This window comes from Mytilus californianus, unplaced genomic scaffold, assembly GCF_021869535.1.
Source record: "Mytilus californianus isolate M0D057914Y unplaced genomic scaffold, xbMytCali1.0.p SCAF_5, whole genome shotgun sequence".
In the NCBI taxonomy this organism is placed as follows: domain Eukaryota; kingdom Metazoa; phylum Mollusca; class Bivalvia; order Mytilida; family Mytilidae; genus Mytilus; species Mytilus californianus.
In genome coordinates, this window is record NW_026262701.1 from 111,057,576 (window position 1) to 111,064,662 (window position 7,087).

Genomic DNA, 7,087 nt, shown 5'->3' on the forward strand with positions numbered 1-7,087 from the left:
GATTTAAATATCATTAACACCTACATTCTTGTTTTCAGAGTAAATATGATAATGACTTAAATCGTGAGAAAATTTTCCTTTCCCGTTGTTCTCTATAGTCACTGTTAAAGAATCTGTTAATTAAATATATGGGGCGTTAAACATTACCAAACAAAGAACAGTATTTCTTATTGCTTAGAATGCATTTAATTTCAAAACTTGCAGGTGTCGACCATACAACTGATAGTTGCAAGTGAGCGAGTTTCTTTACACTTGCATGTCTTCAGAGAAGAAAATCTAATTTGGTATTTTGTTGTTTATATCGGTGGCCTGACATTAAACAAACATGACATCGTAATCAGAAAGTTGTTTTCATTGTTAGTTTCATGTAAATATTTAGTAATAACATGCACTATTGTACTAGCGAGGAACTAATATATTCCTTTTCCTTTCTGGAACATTCAATGTCAAGAGACAATGAGCTGTGAAGTAAAAAAATAATGTAGAAACCTTATCCATGTAATAGGTTAAGAAAAGCTTAGACTACCAATTTCAGGGAATCAAATCCTAAATTCAGTAAACTTATCATTTTTAATTTTTGGAATATGTTGAAATGTATCTAAATCTTCTTGTCAAAAGCAGCAAGCTCAACATAGACAATACTATTTACCATACATATATGGTTAAATAATATTGCGATTCTAAGGACAAATCACAATATAGATAATTGAATGCTGTTATTGGGTTGTTGATTTTCTGACGGTAGGTTACTTACTCATTCCTCTTTATATTTGTAAATGATATAATTTAAGGTTTTGGTCCAATAGCATACAGCCATACCACGTTCAAATATTCTAATATTTAGTTGATACTGCAGTATTCATGTTTAAAAACGCTAAAAAGAGCGGTTGTTAAATTACTTTTAATTCCATAAAATCTCTTTTAAAAACAGGAATAGATGCGACCCAGTACAAATTAAGTCACGCTATTGCTGTAACTTGCCATGGCAGCGTCGAACATATTTTCGTTTCATAAATTCGTTTGTCCATCGCTTAAGATATTGACCCAATCTTGCCGTCGTTTACTGCATTAACTATGACACTTCCGTTTTCACTTGAAGTAATTGATATAATTCCATTTTAATTGTTAAACATTAATTGCATGAATCACCCCTTCTCTTTCATATTGAATGCATGTCGTCACATTTCTACAAGAACATATACATAGAAGCAGGGAACATTGTTCTATCGTTTTATTTAGTTGTTGTAATACTAACGTTTAAAAAGAGGGATTTGGTGTATCAATTCACTGAAGACTAAGGGAGCTACCATTTGATTTTTATGGGGGGGGCTAGGATGAAAAATTTTGTCCTGCCTTTTTATTTTTCCCTCTATTCGGTCCTGCCTTTTTATTTTTCCCTCTATTCGGTCCTACCTTTTTTTTTTAGTTTATCCTGACTTTTTTATTTAACTTAATTGTCATCCTGCCTTTTTTTTGTGCAAATAATCTCATCCTGCCTTTTTTTTTACTCAAAACCCTGTCTTGCCTATTTTTTTCAAATTTCATCCTAGCCCCCCCCCCCCCCCCCCCACCCCCCCCCCCCCCCCCATAAAAATCAAATGGTAGCTCCCTGACACATATGCAGGCACTATCAACATATAATATGCAGACTATACTAATACATATGCTGTTATATTTTGCCCTGTAATGTCATTGTAAATTACGGAAATATTAAAAACCTTTAGAAGACCACGGGGCACATCATTTGAAAAATTTAGTTTTTTTTTAAATGTTCTAGCCAGAAATAATATATTAGAGCCATTAAAAGGGCAAGTTACAGTCTAATTTTTTTATATGCACCTGAAAAATACAATTCATAAATTGACCAGCAAAACATGTGGTTGTATTGAATTTCAAATAAACTGAAGTCTTCACTTGTTATGTTCAACGTTTGTATTAGGTTTTCTTTTGGCCTCGAACATGACGGAAGGGATTTTAATTGTCGATATGTGCATCAGGGGCTATGTCAATGAAAGTATTCTAGAATATGTCATAAGATATGTCTTAGAACATTATTTAAGGTGGTCTTATGACGTGTCTGGGACATGTTTTATGATGTAAAACAAAGCTATCTTATGACATTCCTAACTACGATTGTCCTAGGACCATCCCAACACATTTTTTTAATTAATAACATTATTTAGAGAATTAAATGAAATACATTCTAATGTATTTCAGTATATATGTAGAGGGTGGGAGGTTGCATCTCGTATGAAAAAAAAATGATTAACGCAAAATAAAGTTTTAACGTAATATTAATATATACATTTTTGCGCCTGTCCCAAGTCAGGAACCTCTGGTCTTTGTTAGTCTTGTTAGTCTTTTATGTTTTAATTTTGGTTCATTTATATCTTTCGGAGTTTAGTGTGACGTCCATTTTCACTGAACTAGTATACAATATTGTTTAGGGGCCAGCTGAAGCCTGCCTCCGGGTGCGGGATTTCATCGTTGTGTTGAAGAACCATTGGTGGCCTTTGGCTGTTTTCTGCTCTTTGGTTGGGTTGTTGTCTCTTTGAAGCATTTCCCGTTTCCATTCTCCATTTTATTATTATATTCTATTTAAAAAATAAATACATTTCATATAACAACGGAACTAAATTGTCACACAACTTCGTTAGAGGCTATTATCGTGCTGCAATTTAAGCTATATAAACTAGTTTTGTCCTTATGTCCTCTCGATTTCATTACATGTATTGAAGCAGCCTTAGTAAGAAATGAAGCCCAATTTTTTCTGAAACCGATATTCAAATGTTTTCCACATTTTAATTATTGTTGTACCATTTGGTCAGGTGCAAACCATGTTGCTAATACTGATAGAATTTTTAGCTTTAAAAAAGGTCAGAACGAATTATTTCAAATGAGCGTCTTTTTATGACATCGTCAAACACACTTTTTGGAGAGCTGCGATGGATGCTCTTTTCAGATTATTTTGTATATGGAAAAGCAATTTGAATTCTTAAGGCACTTCACCAAATGACTCCGGAATATCTCAATGTATTTTGGTATGTGCACCAGGTTAGTTCTTGTACAAACAGCCAAAGTACATGTAATATGCTTTTTGTTCCAAAAGCTAAAACTGAATATTATAAGCGCTCTATGTTGATATCTGAAAGTATTTTATGGATTAAATTATATAATAGTTTGATATTTGTATTAGTATTTTTATTATTGAATTTTATACTTTTTGTTGTAATATATGTATATAATGCAGGACCTTATTGTAAACTAGTCTTTGGATTAAATATGTTATCCTGCTGAATTAAAGGGATCTATTATTATTATTGCCGAAGTGAATAAGCAATGGGGAATTTTATGCAGCAAGCTATCAAATCTGGCGACGAATAATATAAAAGAGAAGACATGTGATAGTATCTACACAAAGATACATTCTGCAAATACCGATTGAATGCCATGCTTGTTGATTTTATTTCTACTTAGGACATTGTAACTTTTAAGAACCATCCTAAGACACCTATGTATATATCCTAACTTGAGGACCAAATTTAGGACATATCTTTTCTTAGGCGACTTTTGTTAACCTGACCTAGGACAAAGTCGTGTCCTAAAACTATCCTAGTCCTATGACAGCTTCGTTGAAACGGCCCCTTGTGTATTAAAACATAACAAATTTCTCCGTGTGAATCTTATTATGATGTATTTCCCATTTTTCTAACTCTTGGGAAATAGAATATGAATTTTAAAAAGCAAGTTCATAAATATTCAACTGAAACATAAAACTTTCTATAGGAATCGAATTTACGTACATGAAGATTAACTCTTTGGTCGATTGTATTTTTTTAATAGACAAGCAACTTGGATAATAAAGCATCCCCTTTTCTGGAAATAGAACACTTCACTACAAACAGTTTTGTTAGAAATTTATCCCTATATTTCTATTGGAAGTAGACCATGCATTTTTTAACTGAACAATATTCCAAATTCTGGACTGCTGGATTGCTAAGAATTGTTCGTAGATTAAGTTCAAAACATGCAAACAATTTAAGCATAGTACTTACTGCTAAAATAGAAGTATAACAAAAATACAGAGCTCCAAGGCAAATTCAAAAAGGGGAAGTTCATAAAAACTGACAAACGCTATCAATAATTTTAATAACACTTATTTCATAGCAAAACATACCTGACAAATAGTGAAGATACAACACTATAAAATATTTTCTCTGAACTGACTAGATAAATAAGCTATTATAATCCAATGGGAGTGTTCTTTATATATAGAACAGTGTAGTTCTGACAAAATTTCGTAGAGAATAAACATCTAGTATTATAGTTGTATAGGGCGATAGACCATTGCACCTGGATATCAAACACATAGCTATCTCCATAAGTGGACATATAACATTATAAGATTCATACGACGTATTGGTACTGTGAATGTCAACACTGAGGTTGTGAGTTCGAACCCAGTTCGTGGCAGGTGCGTTCAACTTCTATATTAATTGACTAGGATTGCCAGCAGTAGTTTTTCTGCGAAAGGTTGGTGGTTCCTCCTACAATACAAAGTAGCCGTCATGATATAGCAAAGAGTGCTGAAAGAGGAGCTATGTAACAATAAACAATCATCAATCACTATTATTGAGTATTATTATTATAGTGTATTGCTCTTACTAGACTGTTTTCATAAAGAAAAATACTTTGAAGTCGTAAAGCATTTCAACAAATTTGAACAACTGTCATATAAAAAAAGTTAAATAACAAAAATACCGAATTCCAAGGAAAATTCAAATCGGAAAGTCCCTTATCAAATGGCAAAATCAAAAGATCAAACACATCAAACGAATGGAAAACAACCGTCACATTCTTGACTTGGTACAAGCATTTCCTTATGTAGAAAATGGTGGATTAAACCTGGTTTTATAGTTAGCTTAACTTGTCACTTGTATGACAGTTGCATAAAACTCCATTATATTGACAACAATGTGTGAACAAAACAAAGTAGAATTGCACAAGCTATTTTTATCGTTATTTATGCCTATACTATAATGTGATTAACATAACGGGTCGTAACGAATCATTATGTTGGCGTTATTGACGTCAAACTTGATAACTAAAGGGGTTGTTAGTTCTACAGCATTGCATGAAGTGGATTGCTGAAATTTTTGTACTCTCAGTATTTTTTTCTCTGAACACTCCATTTTTGCGTTATTGACTGTATGTGACTATTAAAGAATACGCCGAATATACAACTGGGTATGGCTAGAAATTGTGTTTTTTTGGGTCCTAGTGCTTACATAATGAAGAATGTACTCATGTCTTAGACATATCTAAGGGCATAATTTGGGATGATTTTAGAACTATCCCACGACATGTCTGAGCATGCACATTGAAGCTCTCTTAGGATAATTTCATCAAGGATTTCCTATCCGCCATCAAAAATGAAAAACAATAGACCAATTAATATAATTATACAAGCAAAATAAGAATAATTGCAATAAACAAAAGTTATATAACGATTAAACGTTTAATCTTTGATAAAACAATACCCACAAGAGAAAAAAAAACGTATTAATACTGGTGCTGTTGCTGCTAAAAATATTGAAACCTTTATTCAAGTTAACCTAGGGATGATTTTTTAGAAATCTAAATTCATACTTTGGTTTATGTGGTAAAACGTTTGGTTTTTGTTGTGAAAACATTTGGTTTTTGTGGTGAAATCATTCAGTTATTGTGGTGATTATGTTTAGTTTTTGTGGTGAATACTTAAGACTAATAAGTATGATAATATGCATTTAAGATGATATCAATTTGAAAATATTACATATACAAAAATGAAGGAATAGAAATATTAATGATTTGATGGTTTTTGCGGTTCTATACAATACACAGAAAATCAAATTAAATTTACATCTGCTTACAATAATCCATATACCATAAATCATTGATAAAACGAACTAAATGCTTCTAGAAACATGTCTCGCTCACCTGGTAAAACTATAATGTTTTAAGTAGAGTATGAACTTCAGATGAAGCAGTTATGACACACCCTGATTTAAAGACACTTGGTATATGTAAGTTCTCTGATTCTAATTAATACATGATCAAATATGAAAGTCGGAAATGAAGAACAGTTTTTTTTTGGACAAAGCATAGACAAGATCATTACCGATTTAAATAAAACAGACATTGTACATTTAAATAGCAGAGATACAACACATTGAGAAGTGAGACCAGTTTCGTGACAGTTACTTTTTGGCGGGGCCTCGGTAGCCGATTAGTCTAAGTAAATCATTATCAGTGACCACTAGTGTGTTTACAATAATGTTAAGATTAAAACCCCACTCGACGTGGAAAGGTGCGTTCTACTCCAATCTCATTTGACTAGGATTGTAATCTTTTCTATCGATTGACGACGGTTCACTCCGGGTATGTCGGGCTTCATTGGCCAATAAAAACTTACATCCATGACATAGCCAAAAAAGCTGAAAGTGGCGTCAAGGAATTGTATACAATTCCTTGGTGGCGTGAACACCTACAATAAATCAATCATATATTTTGGCTGTATTGTTTAGGCCCGGGGGCCCTTTGATTTTGATCTTAAATGTTTTATGTTCCCACATGTTTGGTCCCGAGCTTAGCTGATGAAGATTATTCCAGAAAAAAACCTATCGTGCGGAATCGGTATGAATAAAAGGAGATATTGGGTATATGTCAATGAGATATCAGCCAAATTTTTATTTACAAACATGAACCAAAAAAAATAACATTTAGAGATCAACTTACGGCCTTCAAGGGTCGATAAATGTTTTAATACGACGTTAAGTCCAACATGAAAGAATTTAACTAATCTTTAGAACACGAAAATCCATTTGGAATATACCAACTATAAGATTTAAAACATTTCTAAGGAACAGATTGGCTTTCAAATGTTTGGATTTGAGTGTTCCTGGTGAATGTAAATCTAGAAAAACGCGCCAGGCGCATACAATCTATAAAATGTTGTCTTTTTGGTTGTTTTGTTTTTTCCATCTTACTTTCCCTTTCTAATAGATAGTTTGAAGACATCGTCCTTATGGTGTTTACTGCAGATAAG